Genomic DNA, 16,378 nt, shown 5'->3' on the forward strand with positions numbered 1-16,378 from the left:
GTTTACACTCCAAAAACAAGCTTATATTAACAACAACTTACAGACACCTACAAACAATGACTACATCTCAACTGGCCAGACAGCATGCTCAGATCCCCATCCTTAGATTATTACAATACAGTCAGCATTCTCTATGATTTGCTTGACCTTCACTTAAACTCATTTGAACTCTGCATCCAGCAAATGAGTAGATAAAGCATGTCTGGTTTGAGGAGTGTATGCTGGGCGAAGAACATTCAGAATTCTCTTCCAATACACATTGCCTGTGAGCATCAGAGGTGAACCAGTTGCATACACAGCTCGAGCAAGACATTCATCAGCATTTCTCTGACTACGTTCCTCCATTGAGTCAAAAACACTTCTGATTCCAGGAGGACCATGAGCTGTTGCTATCGATAAGGTGTCTGATTCATCATTTTCACCTTGAATAGAAGTAGAGGGACTTTTGTCAGAGGTTGCTTGTTGTGAGCACTGAGGGAAATTTATGCACTTGGCCAGATGATTCTGCATCTTTGTTGCAGTCTTCACATATTATTTGGCACAGTATTTGCAAATGTACACAGCTTTTCCTTCTACATTAGCTGCAGTGAAATGTCTCCACACATAAGACAGTGCTCGTAGCATTTTCCTGTAAAGATTAGACAAAAATGAGTAAAAAAAACAACAAATACAATTCCATGTACAGATAAATAGTTAGGCAGTTAGATTAAACAACTCCTTTGTAAGATAGATGTTTTAAAATGAAACGCGTATGGAAACAGGTGAATTAACACTCCTCAGTTAGCAGGCTCAAGCAAGCTAAAACCCATATGGTAGCAAAAACTAACTAGCAGAAATTGTTATTAACAAGTTAGAACTGATTTTAACACACTTTGCTGTAGGCTACTATTTACTAGTTAACAAAACATCATGTATGTCATAAAATATATTCACCCCACCCAGTATTGTACTCAAAACTCACCAGAAAGCATGTAGTCCTTGGCTCTGACAGTGTAGTAGTGTGGGCTCAATAGCATCTCATTAGTGTGCAAGATCTTGGGAATCAACTGCATATGTGATGGAAGAATGCACTGTGCATGCAGAGGGTTGCAATTCCATTGAATTGGGGATAGTTAAACCAAAATATGCCACAAGACCTAGAATTGCCTTGTGTATCCCACAAAAAAGGTTCACTGTTATAAGCTAACTTTTTTGATGCATTTAAGCAAAATTCCCGGACTTAACTTCCCATGGAAAATTTCCAGAAGAATTCGGGAAATTTACCAGAAAGCTTCCAACCCTTTGCAACCCTCGTGCTCACACTAGAGGTCGACCGATTATGATTTTTCAATGCCGATACCAATACCGATTATTGGAGGGCCAAAAAAGCCGCTGCCGATTAATCGGCCGATTCTTTTATTTATTTATTTGTAATAATGACAATTACAACAATACTGAATGAACACTTATTTTAACTTAATATAATACATCAAAAAAATCTATTTAGCCTCAAATAAATAATGAAACATGGTCAATTTGGTTTAAATAATGCAAAAACAAAGTGTTGGAGAAGAAAGTAAAAGTGAAATATGTGCCATGTAAAAAAAGCTAACGTTTAAGTTCCTTGCTCAGAACATGAGAACATATGAAAGCTGGTGATTCAATATTCCCAGGTAATAAGTTTTAGGTTGTAGTTATTATAGGAATTATAGGACTATTTCTCTCTATACGATTTGTATTTCATATACCTTTGACTATTGGATGTTCTTATAGGCACTTTAGTATTGCCAGTGTAACAGTATAGCTTCCGTCCCTCTCCTCGCTCCTACCTGGGCTCGAACCAGGAACACATCGACAACAGCCACCCTCGAAGCAGTGTTACCCATGTAGAGCAAGGGGAACAACCACTCCCAAGTCTCAGAGCGAGTGACGTTTGAAACACTATTAGCGCGCACCCGCTAACTAGCTAGCCATTTCACATGGGTTACACCAGCCTAATCTCGGGGTTGATAGGCTTGAAGTCATAAACAGCGCAATGCTTGAAGAATTGTGAAGAGCTGCTGGCAAAACGCACGAAGGAGCTGTTTGAATGAATGCTTACGAGTCTGCTGCTGCCTACCATCGCTCAGTCAGACTGCTCTATCAAATATCAAATCATAGTCTTAATTATAACATAATAACACACAGAAATACGAGCCTTTGGTCATTAATATGGTCGAATCCGTAAAATATTATTTCGAAAATGAAACGTTTATTATTTCAGTGAAATACGGAACCGTTCCGTATTTTATCTAACGGGTGGCATCCCTAAGTCTAAATATTCCTGTTACATTGCACAACCTTCAATGTTATGTCATAATTATGTACAATTCTGGCAAATTAATTACGGCCTTTGTTAGGAATAAATGGACTTCACACAGTTCGCAATGAGCCAGGCGGCCCAAACTGCTGTATATACCCTGACTGCTTGCGCGGAATGCAAGAGAAGTGACACAACTTCATGTTAGCAGGCAATATTAACTAAATATGCAGGTTTAAAAATATACTTGTGTATTGATTTTAAAGAATGGCATTGATGTTTATGGTTAGGTACATTGGTGCAACGACAGTGCTTTTTTCGCAAATGCGCTTGTTAAATCATCACCCGTTTGTCGAAGTAGGCTGTGATTCGATGAGAAATTAACAGGCACCGCATCGATTATATGCAACGCAGGACACGTTAGATAAACTAGTAATATCATCAACCATGTGTAGTTAACTAGTGATTATGTTAAGATTGATAGTTTTTTATAAGATAAGTTGAATGCTAGCTAGCAACTTACCTTGGCTTCTTGCTGCCCTCACGTAACAGGTAGTCAGCCTGCCATGCAGGCTCCTCGTGAAGTGCAATGTAAGGCAGGTGGTTAGAGCGTTGGACTAGTAACCAGAAGGTTGCAAAAACGAATCCCCGAATCCCCCCTGAACAAGGCAATTAACCCCCGTTCCTAGGCCGTCATTGAAAATAAGAATGTGTTCTTAATCTGACTTGCCTAGTTAAATAAAGGTGTCAAAAAATAATAATAATAATTTTAAAAAGCGGCAAATCGGTGGCCAGAAATACCAATTACCGATTGTTATGAAAACTTGAAATAGGCCCTAATTAATCGGCCATTCCGATTAATCGGTCGACCTCTAGCTCACACACACCCCCTTCCCTAGAGCCTGCGTGCTCACACCCCCAACCCTAGAGCCTGCGTGCTCACACCCCCATCCCTAGAGCCTGCGTGCTCACACCCCCATCCCTAGAGCCTGCGTGCTCACACCCCCATCCCTAGAGCCTGCGTGCTCACACCCCCATCCCAAGAGCCCGCATGCTCACACCCCCATCCCTAGAGCCTGCGTGCTCACACCCCCATCCCAAGAGCCTGCGTGCTCACACCCCCACCCCTAGAGCCTGCGTGCTCACACCCCCATCCCTAGAGCCTGCGTGCTCACACCCCCATCCCTAGCGCCTGCGTGCTCACACCCCCATCCCTAGAGCCTGCGTGCTCACACCCCCATTCCTAGAGCCTGTGTTTAGACGCTGTGTTTAGACGCTGTGTTTAGACGCTGTGTTTAGACTGTGCCGCAGGCTACTGTTGACCGGAGTGACCCAGGTGCCACAGTGCTCTCCACCAGCAGTCCTGACTGTGGAAACACAAGGCAGGTGTCAGCCCTTCTGCCATTTCTGTTCCAGCTCTGTCTTAATTAACTCCATGGTTAGTCATTAGTAGATGGATCTGCATATTACTGATGTTTTGGCTTGGCTGGCATCGCTCTGTGTGTGTGTGGGGGGGTATAGTGTGTGTGAAGGGGGTATAGTGTGCGTGTAGGGGGGTATACTGTGTGTGTAGGGGGTATACTGTGTGTGTAGGGGGGTATAGTGTGTGTGTAGGGGGTATAGTGTGTGTGTGTGTAGGGGATATAGTGTGTGTATAGGGGGTACAGTGTGTGTGTGTGTGTGTGTGTGTGTGTGTGTGTGTGTGTGTGTGTGTGTGTGTGTGTGTGTGTGTTGTAGGGGGGTATAGTGTGTGTGAAGGGGGTATAGTGTGTGTGTAGGGGGTATACTGTGTGTGTAGGGGGTATACTGTGTGTGTAGGGGGGTATACTGTGTGTGTAGGAGGGTATAGTGTGTGTGTAGGGGGGTATAGTGTGTGTGTAGGGGGTATAGTGTAGTGTGTGTGTGTGTAGGGGGGTATAGTGTGTGTGTAGGGGGGTATAGTGTAGGTGTAGGGGGGTATAGAGTGTGTGTAGGGGGGTATAGTGTGTGTGTAGGGGGGTATAAAGTGTGTGTGTGTGTGTGTGTGTAGGGGGTATTGTGTGTGTAGGGGGGTATAGAGTGTGTGTAGAGGGTATAGTGTGTGTGTAGGGGGTATAGAGTGTGTGTAGGGGGTAGAGTGTGTGTAGGGAGGTATAGTGTGTGTAGGGGGGTATAGTGTGTGTGTAGGGGGTATAGAGTGTGTGTGTGTAGGGGGTATAGTGTGTGGGGGGTATAGTGTGTGTGTAGGGGGGTATAGAGTGTGTGTGTGTGTGTGTGTGTGTGTGTGTGTGTGTGTGTGTGTGTGTGAGGGGGTATAGTGTGTGTGTAGGGGGGTATAGTGTGTATGCGGGGGGGGTAGAGTGTGTGTTGGGGGGTATAGTGTGTGTGTAGGTGGGTATAGTGTGTGTGTAGGGGGGTATAGTGTGTGTGTGTAGGGGGGTATAGTGTGTGTAGGGGGGTATAGGGTGTGTGTAGGGGGGTATAGAATGTGTGTAAGGGGTATAGTGTGTGTGTAGGGGGTATAGTGTGTGTAGGGGGTATAGTGTGTGTGTAGGGGGTATAGAGTGTGTGTGTGTAGGGGGGTATAGTGTGTGGGGGGTATAGTGTGTGTGTAGGGGGTATAGAGTGTGTGTGTGTGTGTGTGTGTGTGTGTGTGTGTGTAGGGGGTATAGTGTGTGTGTGTAGGGGGGTATAGTGTGTATGCGGGAGGTAGAGTGTGTGTTGGGGGTATAGTGTGTGTAGGGGGGTATAGTGTGTATGTAGGGGGTATAGTGTGTGTGTGTAGGGGGGTATAGTGTGTGTAGGGGGGTATAGGGTGTGTGTAGGGGGGTATAGAATGTGTGTAGGGGGTATAGTGTGTGTGTAGGGGGGTATAGAGTGTGTGTAGGGGGTAGAGTGTGTGTAGGGAGGTATAGAGTGTGTGTAGGGGTATAGTGTGTGTAGGGGGTATAGAGTGTGTATGCGGGGGGTATAGTGTGTGTGTGTAGGGGGGTATAGTGTGTGTAGGGGGTATAGTGTGTGTGTAGGTGGGTATAGTGTGTGTGTAGGGGGTATAGCGTGTGTGTAGGGGGGTAGAGTGTGTGTGTAGGGGGGTATAGTGTGTGTGTGTGTGTGTGTGTAGGGGGTATAGAGTGTGTGTGTGTAGGGGGTATAGAGTGTGTATGCGGGGGGTATAGTGTGTGTGTGTAGGGGGGTATAGTGTGTGTAGGGGGTATAGTGTGTGTGTAGGTGGGTATAGTGTGTGTGTGTAGGGGGGTATAGTGTGTGTGTAGGGGGGTATAGCGTGTGTGTAGGGGGTAGAGTGTGTGTGTAGGGCGGTATATTGTGTGTGTAGGGGGGGATATTGTGTGTGTAGGGGGTAGAGTGTGTGTAGAGGGGTATAGTGTGTGTGTAGGTGGGTATAGTGTGTGTGTGTAGGGGGTATAGTGTGTGTGTAGGGGCGTATAGTGTGTGTATAGGGGGTGTATAGTGTGTGTGTAGGGGGTATAGTGTGTGTAGGGGGGTATAGTGTGTGTAGGGGGGTATAGTGTGTGTAGGGGGTATAGTGTGTGTAGGGGGTATAGTGTGTGTGTAGGGGGGTATAGTGTGTGTAGGGGGGTATAGTGTGTGTAGGGGGTATAGTGTGTGTGTAGGGGGGTATAGAGTGTGTGTGTGTGTGTATAAAGGCAGAAACGTATTAGACCAGGCTGACAGGATATAAGAGATGAGAGGAATGTGGCACTGCCCTCACTAACACTGTAGAGAGGAGATACTATGTGTGGAATGATCATATCTGATCAAGCACTAATCATAAGAGGTTTGAATTATCTTTCAGGTGTTATCAAACCATATACCCTTCATCAAAATCCAAATAAAGCTGGAGACAGAAATTCCACCTGGACTGAAATGTAAGTATCATAATATTCATGTTTGTGGGGTCAGCTGGAGAACATCCATTTGCATCACGTGTAAAAGTCACAAAACACAGAGTGAACAGACAGTGAAGGACTGGACAGAGGGACACACAGTGATCGATGAAAGGCTGTGGGTGCAGATGTCCAGTTGGACAGCCAATCTGCCGTCTGTCCAGCAACAGGTCCAGAGGACAGACGTGTGTGTGTGTGTACTACAAAACGACATGCTATGGAGGAACACGTCATTATCTCTTTAATGCTGGGCCAGCCACAACTCGTGCACGAGCCATCATAACACACACACACACACACACACACAAACAGCCTGAGGACAAAACAAAAAAGGCGAAGGCGTAAGGAAGATGAAGATGCGCCCTCATCTCGCATCGACAGCTGGCTAGGGGCCACGACCTGCCCTGTGCCACGCACCCCGTAATGGCTCCACAAACAGATAGAGAGAGAGAGAGAGAGAGAGAGAGAGAGAGAGAGAGAGAGAGAGAGAGAGAGAGAGAGAGAGAGAGAGAGAGAAAGTAGAGAGAAAGAGAGAGAGATGTGTTACCAGACGGAGAGAGAGAGTGCGAGAAAAAAAGTATGTTATTTCCTGAACGGTTGATGACCCCAGCTCCACGTTGGAGAGGCACTCCATAGACCCCCCTCCTCACCCCTCCCTCCATCTCCCTGTGAGTGGAGAGAGAGACTGGGGGGTCACACTGTCATCAATGGAGTTCTTTATGATGGCAGCACCGTGTCATGTGTGTAGCAGCGCCAGCCAGGGCTCTCAAAGCACGACTTGTTCAGGACCCGGGTGATGTGAATGGGATATATTGTAAGCCACACACAAACATGCGCCCCCACACACACCCACAGCTATATGGGCCATTCAAAGACCCACTCGGTGCTTTTCAGGATGCAAAAAAAGCAACAGGTACTAAAAGGTTTTAAAAGGGACATTAAGATACATTAAGAGGAGCAGGGAAGAACCAGGAGAGTGTTGTACATAAACTAACACACAAGACATGCTAAAGTACAGCCCCTATAATGGTTTGACTGATATGGACTGGAGGCTGGAGTGAAAGTGACAACAACAAAGAAACGGTGTGATGTGGGCAGAGCGGCTGAAGGTTGTGTGTGAGCGCTGGCCAGCACGTGAGTGTGTGTGTGTGGTGTGTGCGTGCGCTGTGTGCGTCAGGGTCAGTATTTCCTCCAGCGTCAGATCAGATAAGGTTCTAGGGCCAGGTCCCTGTCCAGGTGGAGCGGAGAAGAGAGGGCCTGACTAATGGAATTTCTGTGTCATCTCTGTAGCTGGGTGTTAACATCACACACCCAGGTGCATAACGGGAGACTCCTCTGGCAGACAGGAGCCTCGGGATAGAGACAGACTGGTACTGCTGGGACCGTTATGGTGCTGTATGCTGTATGGCCCTCTCTCTAAAGAGATGTCAATGATGTTTTGGCCTGTATTCATGTTAAAAAGCCTAAGTGTAAGCAAAAGTGACACGTATATTTTTTGCTGCCTACAAAGTCCTTAACAATGTTTGTCTGTATGGCAGATTTGGAGTGTTATCTAAAAACATATTAGTCAAAATAGTGAGTGGTTGGAACTTGAACGACCGGACGCCTAATGTGGTAAATTAGCCAGTGCCTGAGCCCCAGGCATGCATGAAACCCGCAGCACACGCCGGCCCGGCCCCAGCCAGCCACGGCAGGAGACATTTTGAAAAAAATATGTGCCCATTTTTAACTGCCTCCTACACCAACTCAGAAGCTAGGATATGCATATTATTAACACATTCGGATAGAAAACACTCTGAATTTTCTAAAACAGTTTGAATGGTGTCTGTAAGTATAACAAAACTCATATTGCAGGCAAAAACCTGTGAAAAATAGATAAAAAGAAAATGTGAATTTTGTGACTGTACTATTTAGTGTCATTGTTTTATAGATACCATAGTGAGAAAGGATTCATTTCGCAACACCTACGGCTTCCACTAGATGTCAACGATCTTTATAAAGTTGTTTGAAGCGTCTATGATAAACAGAGAGCAAATTAGAATCCAAGGAAGTTGACATGTCATCACTTCATTTTTTGCGCCTGCGCATAAATCTGAGAAACGTGAGTTTGTCATCATTTTTTATCTAGACATAGGATAGGTTGTGTGAAAATATTACTGATGTTTAACGTTAAAAATGGACCAAAAGATTAATGCTAAACAACATTTGACATGTTTGAACGAACATAAATAGATTATTTACTAGGTTTTTTTAGCTTTTCGGCGTGATTTTACCAGCCCCCCACCACGTTTTGTGGGAGCATAATGAACGCTAAGTACTTGGTGTTATTTGGACATAAATTATGAACTTTGTCAAAAGAAACCACATTTGTTCCGGACCTGGGATGCCTTCCGGACCTGGGATGCCTGTCTTCTGATGGAGATAATCAAAGGTAAGGGGATATTTACAATGTTATTATCGATTTTAGATGATGCTAACTGTATAGCATAGCCTGTTGTTCTTAGCATAGCACCCCGTTTATTGCAAAATGTGATTTGCAATTACGCGATGATAATATATTATTCTTTGAATGACAATATTATAATTTACCAATGTTTTCGAATAGTAATTTTGTTATGTTCACCGGAAGCATTTCAGAGAAGAAAAAAATCTGAATTTCATGCTACTGTAAAATGCTGTTTTTGGATATATATATGAACTTGATGGAACAAAAAATGCATGTATTGTATAACATAATGTCCTAGGAGTGTCATCTGATGGAGATTGACAAAAGTTAGTGCATAATTCAAGCTGGTTTCTGCTTTTGGTGACGCCTGACCTTGAATTGAAAATGGATGTTTGTACTTTTGTGGCTATGTACTGTCCTAACATAATCTAACTTTATGCTTTTGCCGTAAAGCCTCTTTGAAAATCGAACAATGTGGTTAGATTAAGGAGATGTTTATCATTTAAATTGTGTAAAATAGTTGATTGTTTGAGAAATTGAAATTATTAGATTTTTGATGTTTTGAATTTCCAGCCTTGTTAGCAATCCCGGCTCGGGGTTCATTGCTAACCTGTAGCCCCAACAGGTTAAAGAAAATGATTAGATAATTCTAACCTGAAACATAACTAATTAGTAATTAGTTGTTTATGTAGCATTTATAATGAAAAATCTAAGTATTAAACATATGTCCAACTGTCACGTCCTGACCAGTTAAGGGTTATTTGTTGTTGGAGTTTGGTCAGGATGTGGCAGAGGGTATTTGTTTTATATGGTTCGGGGTGGTGGTGTAGGTAGTAGGTCGTTTTATTTATGTATTCCGGGGGTTTTGGGCACTGCTCTGTGTTTATGTATTTCTATGTTTAGTTAGTTAGTTGTGGGTATAGGTTCTAGGTTCGTTTTCTATGTCTAGTTAATTGGGATGGGACTCCCAATTGAAGGCAGGTGTGTTGAGTTGCCTTTGATTGGGAGTCCTATATAATAGGGTGTGTTTGTCTTTGTGTTTGTGGGTAGTTGTTTTTGCATTGCTTTTCGTTAGCATGCAAAACTGTTGTACTGTCGTTGTTTCTTGTTTTGTATAGTGTTCACGTTATTGATTAATTAAATTCAAAGATGAACGCGACCTCCGCTGCGTATTGGTCTACTTTATCAGATGAGGACTTCTCTATTTCGTCTGAGGACGAAGACAGCCGTGACACCAACTAGGTTGGACTGGGAGGGAGATAAATGTGTGTATGTGTGTGCCGAAGAAAATAAAGAGAACATTTAACACTGTGTTTGGCTCGACCTGGCTAGAACTCTGAGAAACTTATGATAGGACAGGGAGTACTTCTCAAGGTTTCTCTAATCTCGGGGGAATGGAACAGACAGCGCTGGGTAGTGATACACAGTGGTGAGAACTCACAACTCACCTGCTGTTTGTGTGTATGTGTCACGTCCTGACCAGTATAAGGGTTATTTGTTATTGTAGTTTGGTCAGGACGTGGCAGAGGGTATTTTGTTTATGTGGTTCGGGGTGGTGTTTTATGTAGTAGGGTGTTTGATTTATTATTTCCGGGTTTTTGGGGTTATGTTCTAGGATTGTATTTCTATGTGGTCTCTAGTCTTTTGTATTTCTTTGTCTAGTTTATTGGGGTTGGACTCTCAATTGGAGGCAGGTGTTTTCTAGTTGCCTCTGACTGAGAGTCCTATATATGGGTATGTGTTTGGTTAAGTGTTTGTGGGAGATTGTTTCTTGTTTTGCATGTGTGAGCCTGACAAGACTGTTTTGTTGTTCGTGCGTTCTTTGTTTGTTATTTTGGTGTTCTCTTGATTTAAAATAAATACAAGATGAGCATCCACATTCCTGCTGCGTTTTGGTCCTCCATTCCCGACGACAACCGTTACAGTATGTATGTGCGTAGGATATCTACTGTTTGTGTGGATGTATGTGCGTAGGTAGGAAGTGAACCATAAAATGGATGTCTTTGTATAATGAACTTCAGAGTACCCTCGTGAATAAACATTTTGACTATTGTAAGCTGGGACTCTCGTCTGTTTCATTCAACTAGAATCTTACAAACTCTGGGTTGCAGACTGAGTAGATTAATTGAAGTTTATGAACATTGATAATGAAATTCACGTAACAATTTGGTCCTTCGAGCCGGATTCCAATACCTGTCCCTGTCGTCCGAAGGTAACACGCCGAGAACGTGCACGGGCGGGTCATTGACCCGTAAATTAAAGACCTGTCCCCTGACATTGGGGTTCCATAACAGGCCGGTATATATCTAAGGTCAACAGAGACAGTGACGGAATCCAACCAACCTTGCTTTTCCCAGACTACAAGACGAAGGTCAGTAAACCTTTATTCACGAATTTGGGGGAATAATTTAAGACATCTCAGATTTGATATTCTAAACATCTAGAATTGATCAATAATAGGAGCTTAGTTATTCTAAACAGATTCACTTGGAGGGTTTTTACTTTGTGTATTAACAAAATCGATATAGGGAGCAGGTCCACGAAGACCTGAGGTACATGTGCACTACCATAAATAAAAATAGCTTAATAATTGAGGTCTGTGCGAAGTGGCCCGAGAGGTTATTAACAGGGATATAAAATAGGTGCTGTGAGATAGGACGGTGATTTTGTGCAAATAGAATAACTTAAATGGTTAATTAACATGTGGTAAATTAGCCATATTCAATATACATACCTAAATTCAAAATACATACCTAAATAAAGTCCTAAATTGAGGAGAGGCGACGATATAAAATAGGTTTTGTGAGATAGGACGGTAATTCTATGCGAACAAGATAACTCAAATGGTCAATTAACAAGAGTCAATTGACCATAGATCCGATTCAAAAGACAATACTGAAATAAATTCCAAAAAGAGGAAGAGGCGAGAGATTTGAATTAAACGAAACGAGGTAACCTAATCATAGATCCAAATTAAGAGATTTGAATTAAACGAAACGAGGTAAACTAATCATAGATCAAAATTAATAGATTTGAATTAAACAAAACGAGGTAAACTAATCATAGATCCAAATTAATAGATTTGAATGAAACGAAACGAGGTAAACTAATCATAGATCCAAATTAATAGATTTGAATGAAACGAAACGAGGTAAACTAATCATAGATCCAAATTAATAGTCATAATAACTACAAGGTTTTAACTAATAATGGGAGGTAAATCCTCAAAGGAGGTCCCGGAATTAACCGGGGATGAGAAGTAAATCTAATGCCCAAAATGGAGAAAGAAGTACGAATTTGAGAGATTCTAGATGTAGAAAAATTTGAATTAATAATAAGGTAGATACATAAGACATGTGTAGATAGTCAAGGGAAACAGCAGGTCGAGGGTTAGATACCTGGCTGTCTGAAGCCCGGAAAAGAAGGTAAGAAGGCAAGTGTAGAGAAAGGGTGAGAGAAAGGTAGAAGAAGGATATCAGCAGGGGAAAGATTATGTGCGTGTGAGACCTAATAACTTATCAAAAGTTACAATAGTAATTATTCCGAAATTCTGAGTAGGAGATAGAGTGAAAAAAGTCAAGAGAGGAAAGGAAAAGAGAAGATAAGGCGAAAAATCGGGAGAGAAAGAGAGAGGCAGAGACAACGAGAGCGAGATTAATGAGCGTCATCGCCGGAGAAATGCCTGGACCTTTAAATTAGGGCTATTTTCTGGGGAATTGTCTCGGTAGTACGTGCTTGAGTTTTCGACTAGAGACATATAAATAGGGTTATTTGCGAGGAGTCTTCGTCATTTCAATAGCTTTGGTGGTCCAGTGGTATAATTCTCACCTACCACGCGGGAGACTCGGGTTCGTATCCCAGCCTATGCACCAATTGACTCAAATCTGGGTTTCTGATTATAATTCAACTATTGGTATGTTTTGCCTGGAAAGATACGGTCGCTAGTGTTTGTTTCACAGATAATGGCGATAGAGTTGTGCCCACCGAAATGTTTTTATTCTTATGGATTGACTGATGTATGTTATAAAGTTGGCGATTTACATGTTACTTTTAAGTCTTGAACATTTCATAAGTGTGAAGCCGAAAGAGAAGAGAAAGTTGTAAAATGTGTTTTAATCTTACGATAGAGGTAAGGCAGAACATTGTTTGAGTAGAGGTTATATTTTTGCCCACTGGTAAGAATAGGAGAGTTGGTTGTGCGCGCTGGGCCATATTTGGGCTGTAAGGGATTCAGGTCTAAATAGTTGAATCGTAAAAGTTTTGTGATAGTTTCTGGTTATTGATTATTGGTTTGATTGTTTAGGTAAAACCAGTGAATTTGAGCAGGAAGTTAATGTATTCTAACATTATAATCTGTTTCCATTACATGGAACAATGTCAGGTCAGAAAAGTGGATTGCAGGTTGAGTTAGTTTTTATTTTACATTTAAGTCATTTAGCAGACGCTCTTATCCAGAGCGACTTACAAATTGGTGCATTCACCTTATGATATCCAGTGGAACAACCACTTTACAATAGTGCATCTAAATCTTTTAAGGGGGGTTGAAGGATTACTTTATCCTATCCTAGGTATTCCTTAAAGAGGTGGGGTTTCAGGTGTCTCCGGAAGGTGGTGATTGACTCTGCTGTCCTGGCGTCGTGAGGGAGTTTGTTCCACCATTGGGGTGCCAGAGCAGCGAACAGTTTTGACTGGGCTGAGCGGGAACTGTACTTCCTCAGAGGTAGGGAGGCGAGCAGGCCAGAGGTGGATGAACGCAGTGCCCTTGTTTGGGTGTAGGGCCTGATCAGAGCCTGAAGGTACGGAGGTGCCGTTCCCCTCACAGCTCCGTAGGCAAGCACCATGGTCTTGTAGCGGATGCGAGCTTCAACTGGAAGCCAGTGGAGAGAGCGGAGACAGTGCACATTAATCACAGTTGTGTTTGTCTAATGGCAGGGTATTCCAGAAAGGGGAAGCTCTCAAACTGAAAGAAGATTGACTAAAGGTGCTTTTCCTTAACCTGTTGGGGCTAGGGGGCAGTATTGAGAATTTTGAAAAACATATGTGCCCATTTTTAACTGCCTCCTACACCAACTCAGAAGCTAGGATATGCATATTATTAACAGATTTGGATAGAAAACACTCTGAATTTTCTAAAACTGTTTGAATGGTGTCTGTAAGTATAACAGAACTCATATGGCAGTCAAAACCCTGAGACAAATTCTTACAGGAAGTGGATATCTGATGTGTTGAATTACTTTTAAGCCTATGCCATTGAAACACACAGGGACTTATTAATCATTGAGCACTTCCTACGCCATCCACTAGATGTCACCAGTCTTTACAAAGTGGTTTGAGTCTTCTACTGTGAAAACTGACCGAACAAGAGACTTGGAAAGTTGGTCATAAGTGGATGGCCTATACTACTCTGGCGCGCGAGTGCAGGTTTGGGTACTCTCGTTCCAATACGTTTTAAAAGAGAATGCAATCGTCCGCCTTGAATATTATTGAAGTTCTGATTGAAAAAGGCCCTAATGATTTATGCTATACAACGTTTGACATGTTTGAACGAACGTAAATATATTTTTTTCCCTCTTTGGTGAAGACAAGTCCGGCGGGCGACGTTCATGTTTTTGAGTAGCCTACAGGACGCGCTAACAACACGGAGCTTTTTGGACATAAATTATGAGCTTTTTCGAACAAAAATACATTTCTTATGGACCTGGGATGCCTGGAAGTGCCTTCTGATGAAGATAATCAAAGGTAAGGGAATATTTACATAGTATTTTTAATTTTAGATCTCTCCATCATGGCGCCTAGTCTGTATCGCCAAGCCTATTTTTCTGAGCACAGGACCTTGTTTATTGCAAAGTGTGATTTCCCAGTAAAGTTATTTTTAAATCTGGCAATGCGGTTGCGTTCACGAGATGTTAATCTATAATTCTTTGAATGACAATATAATATTTTACCAATGGTTTCGAATAGTAATTATTTAATTTGTTGTGCTGATTGACTGGCGGTATTGGAGGGAAAATATTTTCTCAACATCAACGCCATTGTAAAATGCTGTTTTTGGATATAAATATGAACTTGATAGAACAAAAAATGCATGTATTGTCTAACATAATGTCCTAGGAGTGTCATCTGATGAAGATTGTCAAAGGTTAGTGCATAATTTTAGCTGGTTTTCTGCTTTTGGTGACGCCTGTCTTTGCATTGACAAAACATTATACACAGCTATTTTCAATGAACTGTCCTAACATAATCTAACTTTATGCTTTCGCCGTAAAGCCTTTTTGAAATCGGACAACGTGGTTAGATTAAGGAGATGTTTATCTTTCAAAGGGTGTAAGATAGTTGTATGTTTGAGAAATTTGAATTATGACATTTAATTGTTTTCAAATTTGGCGCTCTTGATATTTCACCTGCTGTTGATAGGGTGTACCAGGGGTGGGACACTTGCACATAGAAGTTAAACATAAGTCCAACTAGGTTGGACTGGGAGGGAGATAAATGTGTGTATGTGTGTGCCGAAGAAAATAAAGAGAACATTTAACACTGTGTTTGGCTCGACCTGGCTAGAACTCTGAGGAACTTATGATAGGACAGGGAGTACTTCTTAAGGTTTCTCTAATCTCGGGGGAATGGAACGGACAGCGCTGGGTAGTGATACACAGTGGTGAGAACTCTGGAGAAGCACACAACTCACCTACTGTTTGTGTGTATGTATGTATGTGCGTAGGTAGGAAGTGAACTATAAAATGGATGTCTTTGTATAATGAACTTCAGAGTACCCTCGTGAATAAACATTTTGACTATTGTAAGCTGGGACTCTCGTCTGTTTCATTCAACCAGAATCTTCCAAACTTGCAGACTGAGTAGATTAATTGAAGTTTATGAACATTGATAACAAAATTCACATAACAGGGGGCAGGAGCACGGCTGCCAGAGAATGGATCAAATTAATCACATGATTCCCATGAATCGCTGTAACTTGCCCTTGTCTCCCCAGTAGCCGTCTCCTACCGGACTGGGGTGAGTCTCTGAGGGGACTGGGGTAGTGTGAGTGTGTGTGTGTGTGTGTGTGTGTGTGTGTGTGTGTGTGTGTGTGTGTGTGTGTGTGTGTGTGTGTGTGTGTGTGTGTGTGTGTCTGCATAGTAGCTGACCCACCTGCCATCTCCCAGTGTGTTGGCCCCTGGAGGGGCTGAGGGCCAGCGGTGTGTCTGGGGGCCCCGGGGGCTCCTGTGGGACCGGGCTACAGGTTGAGGCTGGGGCCTCCTCTCCACTGGGTTCCTGATCTGGAGAGTCATACAGAGTCTGCTCCTGTAAAAGGCCAAGCACATCCACATGATCCACCGCACTAGACCCAGATATTCAGATAAGGTGACAGAAAAAAACAGTATTTTACAATAGCATTACAGACTATGTAGGAGGACCCAGCAGCGCTGCATGCCTCTGGGAAATGACAAAGGTGAAAGTTGTATTTTGGGAACCAATTATTATTATTTATATATAGATATATATTTTTAAATGGGATCCAATAAAAAAATTCCAGCTTATAGGCCTTGATTTGAATTTGAGAGAAGAAAAAAATTGTATGAAAAAAAACGTGAAAAGTTCAAACTAATCCTCAACTAAACCCTGATCTTAGAATTGAGCCTGACCTTGTACCTGTACCTAAAGTCTGATGGTTGCACAGTAAACATCCAGACGCATGTAAGCTGGGAACTGGAAGCTCCAACGAGGAGGGGACAGCTGTCTAAACTCAACTCCAGGCGTGAGACACGTTCCCTA

General features: G+C 42.6%; 1 long non-coding RNA gene across 1 annotated transcript in view; it reads right to left on the reverse strand.

The window, feature by feature from the left end:
* The window catches only part of LOC123744195 (uncharacterized), a 30,495-nt gene extending 14,589 nt beyond the window's left edge, over positions 1 to 15,906 (reverse strand). Inside the window, exon 1 of the long non-coding RNA XR_006770784.1 lies at positions 15,755 to 15,906. This is a non-coding gene — a long non-coding RNA (uncharacterized lncRNA). The remainder of the gene's footprint in view (positions 1 to 15,754) is intronic.
* Between the last annotated feature and the right edge of the window lie 472 nt (positions 15,907 to 16,378).

Source organism: Salmo salar, chromosome ssa08 (genome assembly GCF_905237065.1).
Source record: "Salmo salar chromosome ssa08, Ssal_v3.1, whole genome shotgun sequence".
Taxonomy (NCBI): Eukaryota; Metazoa; Chordata; class Actinopteri; order Salmoniformes; family Salmonidae; genus Salmo; species Salmo salar.